At 46.0% G+C, this 27,017-nt stretch overlaps 1 long non-coding RNA gene across 1 annotated transcript in view; it reads right to left on the bottom strand.

Annotated features, from left to right (window-relative positions):
- Positions 1-967: 967 nt before the first annotated feature.
- LOC129385401 (uncharacterized) overlaps positions 968-27,017 on the bottom strand; it is a 66,862-nt gene continuing 40,812 nt past the window's right edge. Inside the window, exons 3-4 of the long non-coding RNA XR_011889899.1 lie at positions 13,441-13,539; positions 968-1,149 (exon numbers count right to left, since the gene is read on the bottom strand). This is a non-coding gene — a long non-coding RNA (uncharacterized lncRNA). The remainder of the gene's footprint in view (positions 1,150-13,440; positions 13,540-27,017) is intronic.

Here is a 27,017-nt window from a genome sequence, read left to right as displayed (position 1 = left end):
TGCTGCGGCTGCTATGCGCAGTATGGGCGTACTGGTTTCGTTTCGTGATCACGCCGTATGCTGCATGTGCGATGAAAGCGTGCGACGGTGAGCCGTCTATGGCGGCTCAATCTCTCGCAAGCAAGGAAGGAAAGATGGGAGGGAGCGCGCTGTTTTCCCACCGGGGTGGGGGAGTCTTTTTCTGCTGTGGCTCTTGCTTATGACGCAGCCGCGCAACCCCTGTCTTGAAAGCAGTCGGTGATGCAGTCTAAAGGCGTCTTGACGAAGCGAGGTCCGATAGCTTATTGTGTGCCATAGCACCAATAAGCTTTCGCGTAACCCGCGTTCACCAACTGAAATATCATTGTAATACAGCGAAGCTGTTTACCTCTTGCCCAGGAATGGAGGAATAGAGAGGGGGAAAGAGAGTGGCAATAGCGCTACAGCAACGGAGGCAGGTACGCGAGAGGGGCAAATAGTGTGGCGATGGCGCCTGTGCACGGGGCCGGAGCTTCTGTGGTTATAATTCCATGCCGTGTCTGAGCTGCCGGCGCAGCTGCAGCAGCGGTTGTGGCAGATGCATGGGAGATGCTATGTTGGCAGCGGTGCTTCCATCGGCGTTGTGTCGTGTCGTATGCAACAATATGTATGATTTCATAACGTATGGAGCCCATCTGTGCACCCACTTTATGCAGCCTAGACAGCTTCTCGGGTAATCCGTCCGCATATGAATGTTGCGGCCCCACGATTTCTTTATTATTGACGCACGGACACAAAAAATACAAGGAAACATAGGGATATACAGCTTCCGTCTAAAATATGCTAAGAAAGAAGCTGCTTGCTCATATCTGGTAACTAGTAAAACACACAATCCACTGGTTAATGTGTGTTGATAGAGCTCGTTTGTCCATACCCAACACTGCTGAATGAATCACTGTATATATTTGCCGAGTAAGTTATGCGGTAAAACAGGACGCAAGAGCATCACTGAATATTTCAAACAATACGTTTTTTCTTCTTTATCAGATCAAGTCCAACAGGAGGTAGGAAAGGGAACGTATTTAGGATCTTCGCAGTTCGACCGGTAATAAGCTTTTGTTGATGCAGGTAGGTCTCTTTCACTTTTCCTAAAATAATTTTCGGTCGTCCAGAGTGAACACAATGCTTGGTCTGCAAGTACAACCAATAAAATGATGGTAAGCACATAATGGAACAATGCTAATGCACCATTTGCTATATTACTTCAGTAATAAAGCATTCATTGAAGGATGTACTACTCAATGTGTGGCATAGGATGGTTTCTTAGCTAAGTGGGAACAAAAATTATTGTCTACACGATTAGACAGAGTAATGAAATTTACGAAGTAATACGGTCACGTGAACGCGTTGTATAGACAGTCTTTTACTGCATTTCCAGTGACTGTTTGGAATACTTGTTACCTTTTTTGTTGTAGGAAAGGGCACTTTGAGGTAATGCTCAGAGTATCACTTCAGTGAATAATGCTAGGTAGTTTTATTGTGTCTGTTCACAAGAACATGCGGCACCATGTATAATATTGGCATTGTTTTTCCAGAAAAGTATTGAATATTTACAAATTTGGGTTATTTTCTGTGCTTTTGCTTGGTTAAAAAAGTAATTCCGATATGAGAAGTCATAGCCACAAGGATATTAATCTTGTTAAGGTGTTAGAACGTGAATTATTGCTGCGACGATATAAGACTTTATGCGAACTTCTTGTCAAAGAGATCTTCATACAGACCTCAAGTACATCGTGACCCCCTGTGAACTGTGTCAGCAATTTTTCTGTGTTGGCTTATTTGTCCTGTATCACTTTTTAGGATTCTACTGAAGTATATTTGTATACAATTTGTGACAGTTCCTGCTATTTGCGAATGAAGATGTTGAACACAATTGTTTGCTACATGCGTTCCTTTAAGAGAAGCATTTGCTTCCAGTAAACATGCCTCAAACTCCGTGCTATACTGTTCTTGCATTTATGCACATTAAACCATAGTATTTGTAACTGGATTCAGATGTGTTATGCTGGAGATCTTTAGAGCGTTTGGATAGTGTTTGCGATATATTTGACTGAAAAGAAAATTTCTTCACGCCTTTCAGAATTATGAATGCGTATTTATTTTGTGTTTTTCAATAACTCGCTTATATACCTATTTATTTATATATTTGCTTATTTATTTATGCATATACGCTCAGGTGCTGATGGCCGTACAGAATGGAGAGGGATTTTACAGAAAACACATTAGGGAAAGTATAATAAGCGGAGGAGTATAGGTAACTTCTACAAAATGGTTCCTAAATGCAAAACGTTATCTAAAACTTCATGTAGATTGAAATTATCTATGATCGAGAACGTTAGCAGAATATCCGTTTGTCTGGTCTGATGTACGAATCATAAGTAAATGAAAAGAATATTTTTTCATCATCATCATCATCAGCCTGGTTACGCCCACTGCAGGGCAAAGGCCTCTCCCATACTTCTCCAACTACCCCGGTCATGTACTAATTGCGGCCATGCCGTCCCTGCAAACTTCTTAATCTCATCCGCCCACCTAACTTTCTGCCGCCCCCTGCTACGCTTCCCTTCCCTTGGGATCCAGTCCGTAACCCTTAATGACCATCGGTTATCTTCCCTCCTCATTACATGTCCTGTCCATGCCCATTTCTTTTTTTTGTTTTCAACTAAGATATCATTGACTCGCGTTTGTTCAATCGCCCAATCAGCTCTTTTCTTATCCCTTAATGTTACGCCTATCATTCTTCTTTCCATAGCTCGTTGCGTCGTCCTCAATATTTTTTAGAATAACCCAAACGCTATTTCTGAGAATGTTTAACTCGATTATGTTTGTAATATGCCCGAAGGAGGAGTTGGTTGCTAGTACGGAATGATGACAAAATTTTGAGAATTGTGTTAAGCGATAATTTTTTCTGCGATATGCTACACGGGGAATCGCTACAGAAGCCCTTATAGTATTGACACTCCCAGTCGTGCTCCAACTTGAGAATATAAAAAGAACGGTGTTTTTAACAGAATGTTAATAAATGTAACTATGCTGTCCGGAGGCGTGTCGCATATGGCTGAGGCAAACAACGGTTTAAAGCGCATTGATGTCTTTTAAAGTACGAATAAGCAGCAGCAAGCTACGACGTAATAGTCAGAATGTATAATTATACAAGGTGGCGCACCTAAATTTAGCCTGATTTTTAAAGAAATATGACAATGCCACGGAGCCGGAAGGAACCAAGGTAATATTGTTTGCCTTGGCTTGGAGATACTCCAATTATTTTTTTTTCAACCTAATTAGATAATTAGTCCTAATAAATATTCAAATCCTCAAATAATATAATTCGATAAAAAGCTTAATCAGAACATTTTAGAGCGACATGAGAAACTTCCGGCAAAGTCTCCGGTTCCTCAATACGTGCTACAAAAAGTGTTTTTCTGAGAGTCAGACAGACAGACAAAGAACTTTATTAATGGTCCTGAGGAACCGGCGTTAGAGTACCTCGCTTTTCAGAGAGTTCCCGTAGCCGTCGCGGGCCGCACGCACGTCGGGGTCAGAAGATCGTGGTCCTCCGCCCTGTCGCAGGCCCTCTGGACAGCCCGTAGTTGCTCTGAGAGGTCGCCACTCTTAAGGGCTGCCTCCCAGTCGGTTAGAGTGCTCAGCGATGAGCTGCGTAACGCAGGGCATTGCCAGAGCATATGGGATAAGGAGCAGTACGCCTCCCCACAATCTGGACAGTGGGGTTCTACATTAGGCGCGAAGTGACTGAATCGGCCCCTGGAGGGAAATGACCCCGTTTGAAGCATGCGAAATGCCGACGATAGTGGTCTATTAAGTTTAGGGTGTGGTAGTGGAAAGGCCCGCCGAGCAAGTTGATAATGTGCCAAGATTTCATGGAAGGTGAGAAGCGAATCCCTCTACAGTCCTAAGTCGCCGCCCGTGACTCCACGTGGACCGCCGCGGTGTGTAAGACCTCGCTCACAGTCATGGGCCAACTCATTGGCGCTAACAAACTCAGAGTGCACATTGATTCCCATATGGGCCGGGAACCATTTGATGCTATGAAAACCAGCAGCCCCCTCGCTGCCGAGGATGGCAGCCGCCTCCTTTGAGATCGAGCCGGAGGCGAAAGCTCGGGCTGCAGATCTGGAGTCTGTTAAGATATTGGGACGTAGAGGGTCCTTCAGTGCTATAGCTATAGCAACCTATTCGGCTACTGTTGCAGAAACCTTCCGCACAAATGCTGAGTTAACGAGAGTGCCATTGGAGTCAACCGAAACTACGGCATAGATCAGAGCGCTCGTACTGGGCGGCGTCAACGAAACATGCCAGATTCGGAGTGGCCGCAGCCGCTTTTAACAGGGAACGAGCCCTGGCTACCCGGCGCCCTACATTGTATTGAGGGTGGACGTTTCGTGGCATGGGATCTACCTAGAACGTCTCTCGGACCATGGGTGATAGGGTCACGTTGCGCTCCATGATTTCCTGGTGACCGCATCCAACGGATTCGAGGATGCGTCTCCCCGCTCGCGATGATGAGAGTCGTATTATTTGGGCCACTCGTTGGGCATCGATCACCTCTGATAGGGTGTTGTGCATGCCTAGTTGCATGAGACGCGCGGTGCTGGTAGTGAGTGGTAAACCCAGCACGCGCTTGATGCTTTTGCGCATGAGCGCGTCGATTTTGGCCTCCTCCCGCTTAGACCAGCGCAACGCGGAGGCTACATAATTAACGTGGCTCATCAGAAACGCGTGGTAGAGTCTGAGTAGATTGCTCTCGCTTAAACCCCCTCTGTGGTTCGAGACCCTGAGGATAAGCCGAAGCATATTCTCCGTCTTGGAAGTAATGCGGGCTATAGTCTGTGAGTTGCCCCCGCGAGATTCCAGCAAGAGTCCGAGGACCCTGATGGTATCCACTCTGTGGATTTGTTGTCCGTCCCTCGTATTGAGGGCTATGGGAACTTGATCTAAGGGTGTGGAGCACCTAACTCCACGTCGGGTGGGCTTATACAATAGAAGTTCGGACTTGGTTGGTGACAGACTCAGGCCCGTGTCTAGTAGGAAGTGTTCTGTAATGTCGAGCGCCTCTTGGAGCGCACTCTCAACTGCAACGTCAGACCCTCCCATGCACCACATGGTAATATCATCCGCGTAGAGGGCGTGACCCGTTCTTCTTACTGTGGCCAGTCTGTCCGAGAGGCCCTTCATGGCGATGTTAAACAGTAGGGGAGAGATGACGGCCCCTTGCGGGTTGCCTCTCGCTCCCAATGTAAATTCCTTCGATTTGATTTGCCCTATTTTGACAGTGGCCTTGCGATCCCTGAGGAAGGAGCTAACGTACGCATGGAATCGTGGCCCCAGGCCCAGATCCGAGCTGGCGTCTAGCACGAACCGGTGCGAGATGTTGTCAAGCATAATTTCTTCTTCAAATTAATAATCCTACCGATAAACAGCTGACCTTGTGCTTCCGAATTTTAAAGCCAGAAGCATATTTATAAAATTACCGCAGTATTTACCGCTTCTTTCTTGTTCCTCGCTTGTTATATATTGCCACATGCAGTGGCACAGGAAGGGGACTAAAGAAGAAGAGAACGAGGTTCATCTCGGCATCGCGCATCAACGGTTTCCTTTCGTGAAGGACAAACGCCTGGATCCCCATTCAGTGTGTGTACTTCCGCAGAGTATACGCGACAATTTGGTGGAGGTGCTGGGTACACCCAACTTATGCAGGGGACCCCACTGGGCAGCAGGAACCTCGCACAATTGGAGTTGACTCCAGTTCACCGCACAAGCATGCGAATCTGAGGCCTCGCCCCAGAATTTGGAAACCTCCCGGAAAAAGTGATGACTACGACCACTGCGACTTCTACGGAAAGGGTGACACCGACTTACCTAATGCTGCTGAATCCCCAAGTGCCGACGGCTTTTCATGGCGACATATTTGAAGACGTGGAAGACTGGCTGACAGAGTTCGAGCGCGTGGCTGCGTTTAACGAGTGGGACAACAACGCTAAACTCAGGAACGTCTACTTCAGTCTCCAAGATGGTGCTCGCACGTGGTTTGTGAACCGCGAAAGTGCCCTGTCATCCTGGCCTGAATTCCAGCGCAAGCTACTGGAGACTTACTCCAGCCCCGATCGCCGGCAAAAAGCGGAGCGAGCCCTTCAGTCACGCGTCCAAAAGCCCAACGACAGCGTCGCGATGTACGTGGAGGACATGACGCGTCTCTTTCAGCGTGCAGATCCGAGCATGTCGGAAGAAAAGAAAGTGCGTCATCTGATGAGAGGCGCAAAGGAACAGCTCTTTGGCGGTCTTGTTCGGAATACGCCCAAGACTGTCGCGGAGTTCCTCACCGAAGCCATCGCAATGGAGAAGACGCTTCAGCAACGGTCGAACATGTACAACCGACAAGTAAATTCCGCCTGCACTCCGGATACGCCCGTAGGCTTCGGGTGCGATGTCGCCTTGCTTTGCGAGCTGATTCGCTCAGTGGTTCGCGACGAGTTGCAGAAGCACCACGGTACGTCGCCGCCACCAGTCAGCTCCCTCGCCAGCGTCGTACGCAACGAAGTACAGCAGGCACTGCAGGCATCTCTTTCCAGCAGTGAAGCGCCACCTCTGCCAAGTGAATCCTGGCGCAAGACTTACACAGAAACGTTACTGATCCCCGCCCAAGCTTTCGCACCTACTTATGTTGCGTCGCCAGTCGTGTTGCAATCGGCGCAAGCCGCTCCGACAACTCCGCTACCGTACTTCGACGACCGCCGAACACCCGCGAGGAAATCAGACGTTTGGCGAGCACCCGACCGACGACCGCCGTGCTACCACTGCGGCGAAGCTGGTCATGTGTATCGGGAGTGCCCCTATCGACGACTCGGCCTGCGGGGTTTTTCCATCAATTCGCCTCGACCTAGGATTGGCCAGAGGCCTCCCGACATCGCAGAATTCATCGAACAGCAGCGCAGGCCGGGTGCATCGCAGCGGCAGTCACGCTCACCCTCACCGCGGCGATATTTCCCTGCTAGTGATACCACCTCGAGGACGACGAAAGGGCGATCACCAAGTCCACGCCGGGAAAACTGACGTCAGCGACCTTCCGAGGCGGGGCCGCTGATACTCGACGCGCTGAAGACCTCGTATCGTGCCGACCGCAGAACAACGAGAACACGAAGACGCCAGAACCAGTTCCCGCCAACAAAATTTCACTGGACATACCTGTGTTGATCGACGGCAGAAAAATGAGTGCACTTGTAGATACCGGCGCCGATTACTCCATTCTTAGTGGCAAACTGGCGAGCGTTCTGAAAAAAGTTACGTTGCCCTGGAATGGGGCACCAGTTCGTACGGCAGTTGGCCACGTCGTCACACCGCTTGGCTTATGCACGGCGAGAGTAGAAATTCGTGGTGCTGCTTTTCTCGCCACTTGCCTGGTTCTACGCGAGTGTTCCCGCGATTTAATTCTTGGGATGGACTTTCTCGGGGAATATGGCGCCATTATTGACCTCCGCGAGCGCTGCATCACTTTCTCGATACAAAGGGCAACAACACAGACCGACGCCGTTGGACACAGATCCGCACTTCGCGTTTCGGACGACAGCATCACGATACCGCCGCGTGCGAGTGTTATGGTCCCGGTCAAGTCCGACGAGCTACGAGACGGTGAAGCCATTGTAGAAGGCAACATTTCTATGTTGCTGGCCCAAGGTATTTGTGTAGCACGAAGCCTTGTGGAACTTCGTGATAGCCAGACCGCGGTCCTCGTTACCAAGTTTAGCTTTGAGCATCGGCACATTTTTCGTGGCACTGCCTTCGCCTACGCCGAACCATCAATGGACATCGTCGAGTGCTTTGCTTCTGAAGTGGACACAAACGACGGTTCGCTCAGAGACGTCGATATAGACTCCGAGCTTACGGACGACCAAAAGAGCGCACTGCAGGAACTCTTAAACGAATTCCGCGCGTGCTTCGCTCGGTCCACTAAGGTGGGCCAAACGCCAATCACGAAGCACCGAGTCAAGACATCCGCCGACGCACGCCCCATCAAACAACAGCCTTATCGTGTCTCGCCGAAAGAACGTGAGGCAATTCAAGCCCAAGTCAAGGAGATGCTAGATGATGGTGTCATTCAGCCTTCGCACAGTCCGTGGTCGTCTCCAGTCGTTCTGGTCAAGAAAAAAGACGGAACGCTTCGTTTCTGTGTTATCGACGCCTCAACGATGTCACCAAGAAGGACGTGTACCCACTACCACGTATCGATGACACTTTAGACAGGTTGCGGCGAGCTAAGTATTTTTCGTCTCTCGATCTAAAGAGCGGTTACTGGCAAATTGAGGTAGATGAACGAGACCGCGAAAAAACTGCTTTCGTCACTCTAGATGGCCTGTACGAATTCAGGGTACTTCCTTTCGGGCTCTGTTCGGCACCAGCAACTTTCCAGCGAATGATGGACACCGTTCTCGCTGGTCTGAAGTGGCAAACCTGCCTCGTCTACCTCGACGACGTGGTTGTTTTTTCGGCGACACCACAGTGATTGTGACTATAGCCTATGTGTTCGTATCTCGGCGCTCTCACGTCAAGCCTATGTATGTTTTCATTCTTTTATTATTATTTTTTTGAAGAGGGGTAGTGCCACATGCAGTGGCACAGGAAGGGGACTAAAGAAGAAGAGAACGAGGTTCGTCTCGGCATCGCGCATCAACGGCGTCGTTTCGTGAAGGACAACGCCTGGATCCCCATTCAGTGTGTATTCTTCAGCAGAGTATACGCGACAACATATAACAGTAACATGGCTTCATGACAACATTCAGGAGTCTGATTTCAGGCTTCCTGGATACGTTGTTTTCCGGTATAACCACCAAATAAAAAATTTGTGGTGTTACTTTGTTTTTGCGTGGAAATTTATACTGCAAGGTATTACCAGGTCCTTCTAATGTATATTTAGCTTGGTGCAAGCTACTAATATATGTGCAGAATTTAGCAATCTTGTGGAGTTTATCGCCCCATAATAGCCATAGCGAATGATTGGATAATGTTGTCACGTGGTAGTGGCGGTGAAGAAGGCAGCAAAACTCTGAATGACGAAACTAGCGTGTTATTTGGCGAACCTGTGCCCTCAAAAGCAAGATACACCGAAAGAACAGCGATAGCGCTGAACACAGTCGCCGACAGTCGAGAGTCTGATCAGTGGGTCAAGCGCGTCGGCTTTTATACATCAGTCATCGAAGGTTGCAGAGCAATCGCTGGAGCCCGCGTGTCTTCTAGAAAGTTCTATAAAATTCGCGTCACGTGATGAGATCAAATTACACAAGGTTCAGTGAGAAACAGCAGATGGAACTATCGATAATATTCCAAGAACTTTCGATACATGCTGGCGCATCCTGCGCTGTGCGATAACATTTGTTAGGTGGCGAAACCTGGTCGCCCGTTAGAGATAAAGATAAATATAAGATAAAGAAGTACACGTGTCAAGGTTTTCAATGGAATCTCCAATAATAATGCAGTTTCGATATACATTAACTCTCCTATTGTACACGAACGCTTTAGGTATTCATATATCACGATTTAAATAAATTCGATGATACATGCATATGTCACACCCTGCCAGATAACTTTTTATCACGTCATGTCACTCACTGATGTGTCTCATGGTGACGGTCTTGTTGACTATTTTGACTTATTGAAATAATGCATCGATCAATACCTTCTGTTGAAAAGAAATTAGATAAATAATAAATGTCCTTGTATCAACCGGGATATCTTGAAGCTGTCCTGTCATGTCAACAGCTTACGCAAATCAAAACAGTCGAAATCTGAGATTCGCGCAACCTTTGAACAAGCCAAGGAAAGACTTCGTACTCGGACTAAAAATGCTAAACATTTCTTTGTTGCTTTCGGTGCAACACCGAACTCAAATCCTAGCAGATTCTGGACCACGGTTCGCCTAGTTCATCAGTTTAGCAGGCACTACCTTTTTCTAGATTAACTGCATCATTATTATTGGCCCTTTTGTAGTTTCGTGTAATTCTAAAACGTATTTTATGGCTGCTTTCCTTTCGGCAAACATGAACTTTGAGAGTTTATTTATGAAACGCCGACTATTAACCTAGGTCATAATGTAATCAGTTTTGATGGCGTCTTAAACTTATTCTTTAATGTTATCATGAGGCGGTCTAATGGTTTTAGTGCAATTCCGAATTGGTTTCTTGATCGATACTCTTATCAACAGTACAGTACCTGAATGTTGCCTTCGAGAAATCCTTAGACTCTTGCACAGTACCAACTTCATTGAAAACAGCTAATGTTCTCCCCTTTTTTACAAATTAGGTTGTAAGAAACAGCTCTCTAAATACAGGCTGACATGCCTTACCTCACACAGGTGTAAAATGTAAGAGCACGCTGGTCAGAACCATATTATAGAATTTCTTGACTGCAATGACGTTCTAGCATCTGCTCTAAACGGTTTCCGTCGCGGATACAGGCCTATGAAGCAATTAGTCGATTTATTTCATGATGTCATTTATAATCTAAATCTAGGGAATCAAGTGGATGCCATATTCACCGATTTTTTGTAAAGGATTTGAATCTGTGCTTCATTCTAAGCTACTGGTAAAACTAAATGCCATGCCTAATAACCACATCCTTGCTTCCTGGACAGCAAGTTTTGTTCATTGTCATTCACAATTAGTTTCTCTCAATTCAGGATAATCATCTCATCTTCACGTCATGCGCTGTATTCTTTAGGGATCCTTATTATATTATTTATTAACGACCTACTTTGCAGCAGCTCATATAAATTTAGGGTTTATGTGGGTCACTGCATACTGTATGAAAGCAATAATTATATTGAAAACAATTAGTGTATTGTGCTATGCCTGATGTCTTTTCGCGCTTGATATGAAACAAGCAAATGAGCATCAACAACAGTTAAACAGTCGTGATGTGATTCACCAGAAAACGACGCATCAATTGTTTTTCCTGTCTTTTGAGTGGCGTTAGACTTAAAAGATCGGCCGAATGTAAATATTTGGGCGTTATTCTAGTAGAAATTCTTTCCTGTCTAACCACACTAAATATGCAAGCGGAAAAACACTAAAAGAAAGATATCGTTGATGGCCATTTCATACGATTCGGTAGAACATGAAATTGAAACGTATATTCGCAGAAGTTGTTGCATGTTTGTTTCGTGAACTTATGGTCCGCTGCAACGAAAGGCGCACAATTTGAGGGTTCGAGACAATGTTCCAGGTTTGCTTGGCGCACGACGTCCTCCTGCCGAGTCGAATTTCGTTTCAGCTTGTAGTGTATTGGGCCGCCAGTTGAGCTGTGACAAGCTCAGCTTCAGTGGCAGAGTTCGTCGCCTGAGCTGAAAACACCCTAAGGCGTTCTTTTTCACGCAGGCGTGTCTCTCTCTGGGCCAAAGCCATATAAGCTCGTCGACGTCTTGGTCCGCCGCAAGTTTCATGGTTGGTGCCATCGCCAGCGAAGAATTAGGTGACGTGTTAGCGCTGTTGATGCATGTTGAAGCTGCTATCCGGATGCGATGGAGAGTGACAGGATAATCGGACGCGTAAGACAAAATATGTGTGGGAGCTCCGTTGTCGTCTCAGCAGCAGGCCTAAACCCGGCCACACAGCGTCGGCAGCTCTGCTGTGCTGAGATTGCCGAAGCCCGCACTGTCGGTGCTCGTTAGTGTCATAATGAAGCACTTGTCTTCACGGCTTCTATATTGTGGCGCTATCTCTGTCAAGAGGGAGTATATTTTACGCGTTCCCAGTGACGCCGCATCCGTTAAAGGAAGTTAGTGGTGGACGCAGCTTCTCGCCAACGCAGACTCTACACTCACTGAACATGGACATACTGATTGTGTTAACGCATAGAAACTCTGAAATTTATATACGTAATAGTTAACTCCTCCTATGGCCTCCTATGACTCCTATATGCCATTTGAAACAGAATGTTCTAGCCGTAGCTCCCACACTTTGAGCGTAACCCGTTTTGGCGCATACTAAAACATTCAAATAGTTTTTTTCTACGCATAATACAGCTTTGAAATTCTCTAACCTGTAGCACCCGTTCCTTAGCACTAAACGAGCTTTTGGTTGCCACTAGAACACATCTAGACGGCATGTAAGCTGCTTCACGTGTACTATTGTTATTTCTGTGGATGAGGTTCCTTGTCAGTGGCACTTGGATCAATTACGTTGTTTCATTTCTTGCGTTGTCTTTTACTGATATTGTGTAGTGTTTCCAAATCGTTATATAGCTCTAAATTAACACTGCAGTATGTGTCTGTGATGTTATTGGGGCCGGATCACTCCAGAAAAAGGGAAAAGCAGCACGTGAAAGCACAAACACACATCAGACTTATACTGACGTACACAACACAGATAACGGCACATACACGTGACAGTTTGCCAAAATGCCTCATAGACGACATGCACTATATCTATGGATCGGTGGATTATGATCGGCCTACAGTTCCGGCGGAAGTGTCTGTCGCCGTGTCTGAGACGTCGTGGAGCCGATGCTGGCCAGCGGGGTCGGACAGCAGTGTCGGCCGGCGGGTCGGACAGCCGTGTAGGACAGCCGGGTCGGACAGCTGGGTCGGACAGCCGGGACGGACGGCTGGGTCGGACCGCCGGGTCGGACCGCCGGGTAGGACGGCCGGGTAGGACGGCCGGGTCAGACCGCCTCGCGGGGCTCAGGTAGCCGGCCGCAGTCACCGGGTCGCGTCCACAGCTGGCGGGGTAGCCCTGTGGCCGCTCACCCGAACGCTCGACCGCCCCGGTTCAGGACCGCCAGCCCTCCTGGGCCAGTTGCCCAGCGGAAGAGCGGGGCGAGGTAGCCTCCCAGCGGGCGACAGCGTTGACTCGGGTGTGGCGTATTTGCGCGGGCGGCGATAGCTCCTATGGGCCAGACGCCCAGCGAGGGAGCTGTTTTCCGTCGACCGCCGAACCTCGCGAACTGCTCACGCCACGGACCACGGGCCACACTCTCTCGCGCCACGCTTTTGAGGCGCCACTGCCGACGCTCCCAAATTGGTGTCGATGATGATGATGGTTCTCTTGCGGGTATTTGCAAAGAGTCGCTGTCCTCTTCGCCCCCGCACGGCGCACTGCCTTCCTATGTTTATGCTTTCCACTCCCGCGTACCATATATTATGACAGTGTCAATAAATAGATGAATAACCGATGTACCAATACGCAATTGCGAATATGAAGCAGTAAATCATACTAAAGCGAGATATTAATCATTAACAACGTTATCTGTAGAACTTAAGAGATAACACTGTTTTGGATGAGTACAAGTGATGGATATTCTAAAGCTGCAAGAATTCTAGTGCTACCCAGACCAGGGCACTATCGAAACAAGTGCGGGCTACTAAGATTTAAAAATTTCTTTTTATTTTAGTTAAATTAGGGCATAAAATTCACTCACCCCACACACCTGGGACTCTATCAGCCAGTATCATAGAGTCGTTATTGTAATAGATTACTCGGTACGAAGTCCTTGCGCCGGTCAGATTTGCCAGTCCGCCTGCATATACAAAATGGGAAATTTTTTTCATCACTGATGAAAATACACGTTCTTTGTGGATTTCTTTCAGTGAGAGACATTGAATGCTGTCTGTCGTTTTTCTACTAAAGAAATACACAGCGTAGGAAACATCTAGCAGGCTAAATTTTCATTCTCTCTCAGTGCTCAGCTGATGTTTAACCTACGCATGTGCATCATTCCTAGTACTATTTTCTTTGTTACCATTTACCATCCTTTAAATAGCAACGTTGCGTTGCCACGTGATTAAGGGTCTATATATATTACCAAGCAAATTGGATTGAATATGTACCCGTCGTACTGTTTGTATTCGTATCAAGATTTTTTGTATTATGTACAAACCAGCAATGACCTTTATTTTTTCCCTCTCGTGGATCATGTATTATACTTTCTTTGGTATACCTCACGTTTTCACGTTATGCATACGGCATCATAGAGTGCTCCAACTCGAGCTACAACCTATATACCGGTTAGAACAGTATGTGTAAATAAGTGTATATGACAGATTGGGTATTGGTAAGAAGTAGAATAAGTATTTAACGCTTTGTATATACCCAATTGGGCGTCTAGGCCCAAAATTTTGTGTGGGATGATTCATTTTCTTTCGGCTATTGATTTTCTTTGAGCTATGTTGTGGACGCTCTAACCGGTAGGTCTCTTCGATTTTAATGTGAAAGCTTCACATGCCCCATTACAGGAAAATGCGTCGGCGTAGTCGGTGTGGCAGAAATGTGATAGCAGAAATGGCTGACGGCAATGAAGTGTAAGAACACTTCACAAAATGCTCTGATTGAGGTCAGATTTCTCGGGGAAGTTCCTGTAAACGAAGTAAATTAAAGGATTATAAGAGAAAACGCGGTAAATGTCGGTCTCAGTGCTAATCCAACCCGGGGCTTCGGGGTGCGAGACGAGCACGCTTCCCGACGCCACTGCAGCTCCACGGTTCTTATTGACTAAAGGTGTGCGTAGGGTGCGCTTCATTGTACACTGGACGGCGCGGCCAATTGCAAGCAGGTGGTGCCACATCACGAGCGTATAAAATGAGTGTGTGTAATAAAAAGCAACAATGTCTGCTTGAAAGGCGCTGAGCAGTCCATCGAGTTATGAACTCCTCGCGGGCAAACGCCCGCGCTGAGACGCTTGGGGGCATTTTTATTTGGCCTTACTGAGGCGCAGTGAGAACGCAGGTGAGAGCATGAGCAGACAAGGAGCGTGCGGAAGAAAACATTTTACCAAGGGACTCTAATGATTTTGCAATCCCACACGTAAGCTGTCTTGAGTTTCTTTAGTGATTTTGTGGGGTATATCTCAAATTCATGGTCGGCTCTAGTAGTTCGCCTCCACACTGAAACACAAAACATCCAAGATGGCTGAAATGTGATACACATCGTTCCCATGTTTATCTAGTTCGCGGACTGTGAAGTTTAGTAAATTGTGTCACCTTTATCACCCTCGCACGCTTTCACTCGCACGTACACCATCAGGCTCGCTGCGACGATGTTATCGCCCTTGGATTTTCTGCGGAAGATCATGCTGACGACGATGGCAGTAATGCACCTAGAGTGTCCGTATAGTTCTCATCACAATAGAGAGTAGTTTTTAATTTGTCCTGTTCTACTTCTTGCTTTCATTTCAGAGGCCCCAACAATCAGGCATCAGCGGCACTACCCGCGCGGTGTCGCCTGCTGCAGTGATCAGACCATGATGCCCCTGATATGTGCACTTGAGTACAAAACTGGCGTTCGCTCAATTGAACATGACGCACTTGTTTCATTCGTTCCCGCTGCAGCATGTTCAGTTGAACAAGTGGGAAAAAGTATAAGGTATATTATCAGTTACCGCCTACAAAGGGGATATCCTAAAATGCCATTTTGTGTGGGTGCGCATACGAAATGACATTGATCTTGCGCAATCATGTTATGGAACTCAGAGTAGCGTATCTGCCTAGCGAAATATCTACGCAAGCTTTAAAAAGTGCCTAAGTGCAGGAAAGAAAAGTGTGGAATACGTCAGGGAACAAGAAATGAAAAAAAGATGCATTCGCTTTGTGTTGTGCTCAAGAGTATTCACAATGCTGACTGATGGAGGGTATCTTTTTCGTTAACGCGCCTATCAAAATTGATTAATTTGATCAGCAGTTTTTACGTCTTGGTAAACATTTGCGCAACGATGTTTCTACTGGCGACGTCATACATTATTTCAAATGACAAACGACAGAAATTGAATTATTTCTCAGACATAACAATTTTGGCAGAATGGAGAGTAGAATAATGAAACTGCGACTGCCGGTACAGTTGAAACTGCCCACCCCTACTTCTTGAGTGCATTCAATATAGAAAGGCCAACTACACTAGGCAACATAATTTGTGAATCTCAACAGTATTGATGAGACAAGATTCTGTAAGGCTGCAAATTTTCCGCTACGACATATAAGCTGTTGTAACGATGTATCAAACAACAGTAGCAGCTCCTCAGTGCGTGTTACTTTGACAAGCATGTTCAAGAAATACCAAGTGAAAGTTTATTTTCCCAATGATGGGCTGCTTTTGTCCACCCGTGCATCGATAGCACTTGTACACATTATTACGACCAGCCCTTCCTGTTTTATGCGGTTCTCACTAGCACAAAATCATGGAGTCAATGTCAAACAAACCATTGACTGAAGCTATGCTTGAACAGAACCACTATGCTTGCTCAGAAGAGCTGATCGAACACAATACACAAGTATGAGGTGGCTTCGGTAAGCTTCTTGACCCAAGGACTTTCGCGAGCATAAAGAATGGAGTAAAAATAAAGCAAACCAGGCGCCCGCTGCAATGAGTAAAAGCAAATTACCCTGATACAACAGCTTAGACGTTTTCACATTTGCTACGCATATGCTTACCCACATAGCATGGGCATCAGTATGGCTAGCTTTGACACGAAGAAATCTTCACGAATATTTTGCGTCTTTTCACTTACAAGAAAGTTGGGAACTTCTAAAAAGGTGCATATACTGTAGATTTCAGATTGTTTAGTATTATTAGTTATACTAATATTATCAAATGATGATTTCATTCGTAATCCTTGATGTAATTCGGTGAATTTTCACATATGAATTTTGAAAATATTTTCATAAATCATTACTGCTATGCAGCCATAGAAAACACCAGTGACCAGGCCTCAATTTTATCTGTCGGAGTAAAAAATTAAAAATTAAATTATGGGGTTTTACGTGCCAAAACCACTTTCTGATTATGAGGCACGCCGTAGTGGAGGACTCCGGAAATTTAGACCACCTGGGGTTCTTTAACGTGCACCTAAACCTAAGCACACGGGTGTTTTCGCATTTCGCCCTCATCGAAATGCTGCCGCCGTGGCCGGGATTCGACCCCGCGACCTCGTGCTCAGCAGCCCAACACCATAGCCACTGAGCAACCACGGCGGGTTATCTGTCGGAGTAGTCGGTGCGAGTCTACGGCTTGAAATAAAATGTTCAAAAATAAAGGCTCTAAAAATGAGCGCGTTTCGAGTGGTAACGAGCGTTCAGAAAGTTGAGGTTCCTGTTTTAGTGCTCGGGATAAGTTCGGGACATTATTGTGGCCAGCTGTCAATCCTTCTGTTGCTAAAATTATGTGAAAACACAATGGCACGCACTTTGCCAAGGGAAAAAAGGTGTCATACTGTTTACCACCTTCTCAAGTAATACTTTAGCATTCCTACAGTGCTCGCCATGTTACTAAGAGAAGTAAAAACATTTACCGATGCTACGCACTGTGAGAATCCATGTGCGCAAAGCTTTCATGAGCCAGCAAGCCTATTTTTCACATTAGTATAAGAGACTGCAGACTTCAATAACGAACGCGTCGCTAGGACATAATGGTGGCTCGTGGTATGAACGCGGAATTTGTATTCACTATTAAACTACTTGAATAGCGATGTTCAACATGGATAACTTCAAAACACGCCCATGCACAACAGTATCCTAAAAGCAGCGCAACAAATTTTACTCACAAACGCGTCCCTCAACTTTTTGCTCCATCTACACCTAGAAGATGAACGCGCTCACATTTTACGGGCAAACCGCTATGCGAGATGCATCAGACGACAAGCGCTTCAAAGCGCTGGTTTTCACGCGGAAAATTCGCAAAGTTGCTTTATATCGCCTTTATAGACGTGCGTCGTTGGCGTAATGGATAGAATATCCAGACTATCTGCTGAGGAGGCCTCACTCAGAAGCAACCTTCTGTGTGTGTGTGCGTGTGCGTGTGCGTGTGCGCGTGCGTGCGTGCGTGTGCGCGTGCGTGCGTGCGCGCGCGCGTGTGTGTGTGTGTGTGTGTGTGTGTGTGTGTGTGTGTGTGTGTGTGTGTGTGTGTGTGTGTGTGTGTGTGTGTGTGTGTGTCTGTGTGTGTGTGTGTGTGTGTGTGTAAATACACGAAAGTGTCAAGAGCACCGTGAGGATAACATGGCCAGCCAGAAATCGATATGCGCCATCTAGATTGGAGAAAGGATCCATGGCTGTTATCGCTTTTAAAAAAGCGATGAGAATGCGAACTCACAAGCGATTTGATTACTTCATTTATTTAAAATGCCTTACAGGCCCTATTGTGTAAAGGGGGTTACAACATCAAGGTATAAAATAAAAACAAGAGTAAACAGCCTTCTAAAGTCTAGTACAAAAGATACGCCTCAGTGACGGGCTCATCAACATTACTACAAAGATCAAACATGAAAAAAGAAGAACTGAAGTAATCAAATACCGCAAAGGTACACTTCAAGGAAAGAACACGAGTAAAATTTAACGTAAGGCGCTGATACTAGAAAGCAAAATACAGGAAAAATGAACAGATCAAGTAGTACAATGCTTCAAGGAATAGTTCGGGAAAAAGGCGCAATAATATATACAGGGCATAAAAGTGAACACGTGACGCAGCATAATATACCAGTTCATAAGAGCGAGATGGCAATGCATCAATAGAAATAAAAACATCGCAAGAAGTTCGAAGCCCATTGCCAAGTGCAAGAAACAAGATAAAGTGATTTCTAAGTGCAATTATGAAAAATGCTCGTGTAAGAGATGAAATACTTCTTGATCTGACTCAGAAGCAATGTTGCCAGGCCGATTGCTCCAAGAACGAATGGCCGTAGGGAATGTGGAAAACTTAAAAGCATGTGTCGTACCTTACATGCGCGCCAAACTTAGGTGGTCATTTAATCGGTGAGACATGTTTGAGGCGATCTGGATATGCTGTGTGCATTGTGTAGCACCGAAAAAAATATTTGTGAAACAAGGCTAACAGAGCGATATTAAGGCGAAGAACTAAAGGCTGGAGGGAATGATCGAGCTTGATTTGCGTTACGCTGGAGACATGCTTGAGCGTTACGCTCAAGCATGTCTATTAAGCAGGTAGGATGTGGGGAACAAATGGATGATGCATACTCGAGCTGTTGACGAAGAAATGCCTGATAGGCTAATTTCCTGATGTTGGAAAGTGAATTACTCAGATTACGACGTAGGTAACCTAATGTCCTTGAAACGTTTGCGCAGATGGCTGCAATGTGGTCTGCCTACAAGAGGTTTTTGGTTAGGTGAACACCCAAATATTTATGATACTGTATGTAACAATTCTTTATTACTGACGTTGTATGAAAAATGTGAGTTGTCACGCTTACGACTAAAAGAAATTACACAATACACAAAACAGTGCATTACACATTTAGAATACACATTTAAACAGTGGTCTCGCCTATAAAATGGCACCACAAACAGTAGAACAACTGGTTATAACATCAGACTAGTAGACTTTTAGGCCGATAGACTTGTATGCCGATAGGCTTGTACACCATCAAGGTCCCAAACTACGGTGAGCCAACACACATGTAAGCCAGTAGCCTGATGCAATTTTTTACTGCGTCTGCACACGAGGACACTGTAGATGGCGTATGTGCTAGGAACGCTAAGTATTGCGGCTAACTTCGGGATGTCCCGACGCCCTTTTCTGGACTGTCCCTCCACACAGCCAGTGCTCAACATATTCACCGCTTGGCGGCCTTCACTGCTCGTGTTGTCACTGCCGACAGTCTATGTGCCATAGAATTCATTATGTTATCATCGTGCTGTCATGACGTACGTTATCTTTGGCTGGGATATTCTGTCGCGCCACAGTGCCGCTATACATTGCACACGGGCCGAAATAGAACTGTCGCTGCTGTTAGCTTTGCTACTCACTGACAGTTCTTCGCTTTCGAGGAGACCAGTTGTCCAATTCCTCCGAGTGCCTCAATGGTCGAGCCCATATCGTGCAACGGAGTCTCAGGCGCTGTTGCACTACCAACTCCATGAAACCGCGTTCTCACTCCGAAAGTTCTGCCGCTGCCTCTTGCGACAGTGGACATCACATAGGGCTGCAGCACCATTCTCGTTCGCAACCATTTTCCATACCCTGCGTTCTTGGTGCATGGGGAATGTCTTGGCAATATAGATGGCGATCGAAGACGTGCAAGTTATGGAGGCGCCCAATGACAATTACTCTGCTACTAGCAGTACGCTCAGTGCTGTTCCTACATTTGATCTATCGTCCTGTGATGTGAGCGTCCCTTGTATTGCCCTTACACCGGCCCAGCAGTCTCAGCTTTCGTGCCTTCTACAAGAAATTCTTCGTTCGATATAGCAAAAAGTTTATAGACAGGGATAACCTTTATACCACAGTGTGCTATTTCATCTGTCAAGCTCCTTTCTTGATTTTGAATCTCCCCGCCAGCTGAGGACGAATGAACAGTGTAAGTGCCCCTTTTTATCCTTTGTCCATGTAGCAGTCCTTGGAGACAGTCAGTACAGATACCTGAAGGAACGCTTTCCAAAAGGCCCACCCGCGCCGTACATAAAATGCCTGAGTGGGACGCAAACATCAGATATTCTCCTGCTAGTCTGTGATACGCCAGTTCACATCATACACCTAATTATCACTGTAGGCACAAACTACCTCAATTTACAAAGCACCTCGAAAACGATCAAATCTATGAACGTCGTAATACGAACAATGCAAGCCACTCACCCAAACACACACCTAACCGTAACAACCGTTGTTTCCCACCTACAAAACGGACACCACCCACTAATCCACAAAAGTAGCACACTCATGAAGCACAGTGAGGAGACCAACAAACACAACTCAATAATTTTCAAATTAGAACACTTCCACAAGAACGTTGACACAATGCACCACGCAGAAATCGACGAAGAACCGCAAAATTACCTAGCGTGGGACAGTTTCCTTTTAAACCGCAGAGGAATGCAGCTAGTTTCGCAACACATCAAATCTTTTATTAAAGACAAGTACAGAAAAACACTGTTTAAATCTACCTCTGATACCACTCACACCGACTCTGCCGACCATGCTCCCCGAAAAAGCAACTGTGACAGTCACCTCAGGAACATTGGGAACATAGCAGAATTTGAAACAAGCCACTGCACAAGTAGAACAGTCAACCTCCAGAAGACTCGGAACGCAGACAGCGGGAGGTGAAACGAGCGACAATACACGCACTACTCCCAAAATGACATCAATGGCATTGCAAACAGACACAACTGCTACATACAACAGGAAATATATTACTGAATTGTTCACACAGACGCTCACACGCCCGCCTCCACACGCACAAAGGCAAACAGAAACTGAGCGGAATTAAGCCAGGTATGCGGTAAGAAACGTGCAAAACAGAAACACACCCCACGCAGATCTACCCGCAAAAAGACAAGTAAATGATAGCCAACGCAAGTCAATAACTCTTCTCTGCCACGAAGCACCGTATTCCTACAGGCTAGAAAACTGAGCAAAAACCTTCGAGCTGCACCTCCCATCTGTTAACCTGCATAGCCTGCACAGAAAACAATATATTCCTTAAAAGTCTAACAATCAAAGTTTCACCAGCTATAGGAAGACTCCCACCCCACCTTCGTGCAAACCGGAAAATAACATGAATGAATGCTTCACTTTCACTTTTGTATATCCTCAAGGAACACAGCGAAGAAGTTTTAGCCACTGACTTCAGAACATAGCTCTGATACCGCAAGTGAAGAAAGATTTGGAGCCTTACGACCAAAAAAATCTGGAAAACTGGTTCAAAAACAAAGGGGAAAGCCGGTTCAAAAACAAAGGGGAAAACCGAACTTTAATAAAAAGAACCTTCCAGCCAAACAGCCACCTCAGGCCAACAAGAGGGGGCCTCGAGTCTAGAAATACCAGACATGACGGAAGCTTTCACAAAATTAAACCAATCCAATGTTGTAAACCTTTCAAAAACATTAGGTAAGAAAGAAACAGGCGTGCTCAGTAAGGACCTAAAGTTTGGTCCCACGAACTCAAAAAAATAATGCAAGCTTTCCAAGGACCTTTAAGAATTTTGCCGGCGAACGCTATCAGACACTTTGTCTAAGACAAAAACTAACCAGAAACCAGGACGACAACACCTGGAGCCCAATTCACTTAGATTCACGAACCAGCACAAGCCATATAACTTGAAATATATCTTAAAACTGTCAATAAAGAAATTATAAGCCAATCCAAGTCATCTAAGCGACCTTAATATATAAAGGCATCGGAGAGTCGTATCATTTTAAACCTCAGTTGCCGTAATGGCATAGTTATCACGGAAACAGATAAGCATGGAAGTATTGGTATTTGGACAGTAGAAAGGTACAGGCACGAGGCTTACAGACAACTAAAGAACCCAGGTCATTACCTTAAGCAAGATAACAAATCGACATTATCCTACACACTGAATATTACCAACAGGCTGAAATCAATTTTGGCTGATGAATTGATAACACCATTAGAATACAAGTTTCCTAAACCAAGCAACAAAAATGCGGCGTGCTTCTACCTCCTTCCAAAAATTCATAAAATTCCATCCATTGAAATACACACCGCTTATATCCCAGGTCGCCTATTAGTATCAAAGAACAGAACTCTGACAGAGACCATCTCGACATTCCTTAACCACTTCCATAGTGACTTGCGAAAAGCACTTCCGTAATTTGTACAAGATACGCCTCACCTGCGGAGAATCATGGAGTACATGAATACTAAAGGCACACTGCCCCAAAACATAATTTTCGCAAAACTAGACGTCATGGCCCTGTACACCGACATTCTAATCCCCGATTGTTTATCTTCGATGAAACAAACTCTGTCTAAAGAGAATGCACAACACTCCTTTGAAGTCTACTTGTCTCTCCTTGAATTAGTTCCAACGCATCACTACTCAGAATTTGAGGAGCGCGACCACCTACAAATACATGGGTACGCCTTTTGCGCCAACCTACGCGAACACATTGATGGGAATTCTAGAAACAGATGTCATATCGTGCTGCAGTGACAACCCTACACATACCTACGATACACAGACGACGTATTCATAATATGGGGACATGGTGAAGGCAGTCTAGATAAATATGTAGCATTCCTAAATTATTTGCACCCCAAAATAAAATTAACAACAAAATCTTTATTGAGACCATTAACTTTCTGGACATATCAATATACATTGACAATGGGACACTAAAGACAACGCTGTATAGGAAACCTTTCGACAAACATCAGTACCTAGGATACACGAGCCGCCATCCCAGACAATGAAAACAAAGTATCTTTAAACGCCAAGCCACACGACTACGTCGCATTTTCGTTGAAAATCAAGACTACATAGATAGATCACATCACCTTAAAGAAACCAAATCAAACAGGAACCACCCAAACAGTGCCCTTCAAAAAGCCTACACCGATGCAACCAAACTTGATCGAGACTAGGTCCCCAAGCCCCGCCCTAGGATGAAATGAACAAAGCCTTTTCCTAATACTAAATTCTCAAACGCAATCCCAAACATGGACATCCTCAGTAAATACTACCCAATTCTCACCAGCAACCAGAAACTTAAGAAGGTATTTCCCGACCAGCCCAGAGTAGCCTACAGATGCAACAATAATTTTAAGGATATTGTCGTGCATACCAAACTAAGGACAAAGACGAAGTTGGGAAGCTGTCCCTGTGGCCACCGCAGGAGCTCTAGATGCAAACATATTCAATATACTGCTACAATAAAAATTACAGCGCTGAATCGCTCACACAAGGTAACTTCGAGGTAACCTGCACATCAACCAACGTTGTCTACTGTTTAGAAAGTGCCTCTTTTAGCAAACAATATATAGGTGAGACTAGACAAAAAATTCATACAAGACTCAACGTTCAACGCGCAGATACACAACACAATTTGCCTAAGGCAGTAACCAGCCACTTCAATGCACATGGTCATATATTAGACAAAGGAAGGCTCTATATCCTAGAAACAAATTTCGGTCCACCTCGCGAGAGGAAACACAGGGAATCATACCTCTTACACAAGTTTAAATGCCGACACCGGAAGGGAATTATATTGGCAAGTGGTAACTTAGAATCTTTACAAGCTGTAACCTAAATCTGAAATGCTCATATTGCCAATGAAGACACAGAACAGATTGTGCTACCAGCTAACCTTTATTCCTTACCCTCCCCTATTTCTCTATTTACAATTTTTTCTGCCTACTACTCACTATAAAGTACTCTTTCATGTTTTCACGTTTATATCAACTGTACGACCCATTTCCAATATACACCTACCCCTGCGCACTCCTGCTCAAGTCACTCTCCTACTCGGATTTTGGTTTTCCCCTTTTATGTCTGTTTGTATTTTATATATATTTTAAACAACCTCAGCAACATATTCCAAAGTCTCAGACGCCAGGATACTTTTATCGGCGGCTCATTCACACAGGGTATCGCCATTTCTGTATACCACCGTATTGACGCCCACGTTGGGCTACTGGGAATAACGTCCCTTCCAAGACCGTGCCGCCGCCTTCCAGTTACCCCATGCATTGCACCCCAGACTCATTGTCGCCATCTTAACTCCTTCAAAATTTTCCGACGCATTGCTGCTACGCTACTAAAGTCATTCTTTCAACTGATATCTTTCGTGGTCATTTTTTTTACTCGTGCAATGACCGCCTGACCGGCTCTTTTAAAGCCACTAAGGCGCGCCGCCAGTCACGCCCCTGAGTGTTCCCTAACCTCTCGCTTCCCCATTATTCCAACGCCCTTGTTTTTCTTTTCTTGTTATTTTTCCCCTCTTAGTGACCTTCTTTTCTTCCTTTATTCTTTTTCTTTCTTCTTTTCTTTTTTTTTCTTTGCTGCCCGCCTTCCCTCTCCCGTTGTTGTCCGCTCATCTTAGGAATCACGCTTACAGACGTCGAGCCACAGCGCTCATCTTCTTTGCAGTCTCTCCCTTTGCCACCAGCCGCCACCGACAACAAGCGCACGTGATGTCACTCTACTAACCCTTTAAAGCTAACATGTTGAGTATTATGAGGCTGCCTTTGACGCAGATAGGTCTTCCTGTCGAAACGTTGGCCAGGTTTTCTGAGGCACCTTATCCCTGTCTAAAACTTTAATACCCCAGCCCTTTTCTCATCCTCATACCTCATCCGTCAGCCCCTTTTTTTATTTTTCTTTCCATGTAGGACAATCTTCCATATGCCGGACGTCAACTGTTCCACATCGCAACTAAACTGGCCCGCAACCGCCGTTGCGTGCAACGTCCGTATTGTGTATCTCTTGCCGAAGGTCGCATAATCAACGAACGAGTCGACGATATGCGTCGCCGCGAAGTGATAGGATCTTGCAACAGTCCAAAGACATCCCTTGTCGTCTTGGTTAAGAAGAACAATTGTTCTGTATGGTTTTCTGCAGACTACTGCCGCTTCACCAAGATCACCCGCGCAAGGACATCTACTCTCTCCCCTGCCTCGAGGATGGGATTGACACTCTACAATAAGCATGATTCTTTTTTTATCTAGATTTGTGCTAAGGGTACTGTCAAATACCCATGGCAGACGCCCATCGGCCGAATACAGCTTTTGACACACCAGACAGTTTAGGCGAATATGACATAACGTTTTTTAGACTTTGTAATGCGGCTGCAACGCTTGAGCACAAGATGTACACAGTTCTGCACGGCTTGAAGTGACATGCATGCTTGTGCTATTTTGACGACGTTGTTGTTTTTGCCCCTGACTTCACCTCACACCTTCGATGGCTCCGGTCTGTTTTAACGTGTCTAACGAATGCATGGCTACAACTAAAGCTCTAAAGGTGGTGATTTGCTCATCGTATGCAAGAATGGAACTCTCACTTATGCAGCCAAACTTCGGGCTGTCGCCGAGTTCCCTGAAGTAACATCCGTCAAGGAGTTGCACAGTTTTATAGGCCTGTGTTCGTACTTCAGACGCTTCATTCGCAACTTCGCTGCCATCACATCGCTCCTGACGAAGCCACTTATAAGCGACGGGCCCCTCACTTCGTGGCTGTTCAGGTGCCACGAGGCTTTCACAAAGCTCCGCCGTTTGCTAAAGTCTCCGACAAGTTTCGCCATTACGACCCGACAGACGCTGCTGAAGGGAACACACATGCCAGCGTCGTTGCTCTCGCGCTATTTTTGCCCAGCGCACACAGGGGATTCCGAATATGTCGTTGCTTATTTAAGTCGTACGCTTACGAGAGCTCATATCGATTACGCTGTGACAGAAAAGGAATGCCTCACCATGATCTGGGCTCTCAACATGTTCAGGCTTGATTTGTATAGCCCTAGATTTGATGTATTCCCGGAGCACCATGAACTATGTTGGCTGTCGTACTTGACAAATCCCTCAGGCCATCTTCTTCGACGGATACTTCGCCTGCAGAACTACGGGTTCCGCGTGCTGTACCGCAGCGGACGCCTGCTTGCTGTCGCTGACGGCCTCTCGCGCTCTCCCTTGCATGACGACAGTACGTGCTGCTCACTATGCCACATTACCTTACCGTGCAAGGACCATTGGATTACCTTTTTTATATACTTGCTTTCTGGTTCATCAGCACCACTCACTCGCACGCTGCATCGTCCAGCTCACCATTTTGCCGTCGACGATCACCTGCTTCACCGACGCAATTATAACCTCGACGGGCGCCAGTGGTTAATAGTAGGACCTCGCAGTCTCCGTTCCGACTTCTGCGCAACTTTCCCTGCCGATCCACAGTAGACGCACTCGGGAGTTTTTTGAAACTCATCAGCGGCTTCCACATCGCTACTACTGGCGAGGGATGTGCACTTACGTTCACAAGTTCATTCGCTTTTGCCCCGATTGCGAGCGCTGGAAATCGCCGCCCGTTCTATCGCCGGCCAGTCTGCAACCTTTACCTTGCCCTACACGGCCGTTTCGGATCGTCAGGATTGATTTCTATGGGCCCCTTCCCTTCAGATCGCCTGGAAACCGCTGGGTCAGTGTGGCGGTTTACCGCCTCACGCGATGCGCAAGAACTGCCGCCCTCCCGGCGGCTAGCGCGCGCGATGTTTCCTCTTTCCTGAATCATCAGTTCATCCTGCGTCATGAACTACGTCAAGAACTGCT

The sequence above is a fragment of the Dermacentor andersoni genome, chromosome 8, assembly GCF_023375885.2.
Source record: "Dermacentor andersoni chromosome 8, qqDerAnde1_hic_scaffold, whole genome shotgun sequence".
Classification (NCBI taxonomy): Eukaryota; Metazoa; Arthropoda; class Arachnida; order Ixodida; family Ixodidae; genus Dermacentor; species Dermacentor andersoni.
This window is presented reverse-complemented; position numbering and strand designations above follow the sequence as displayed.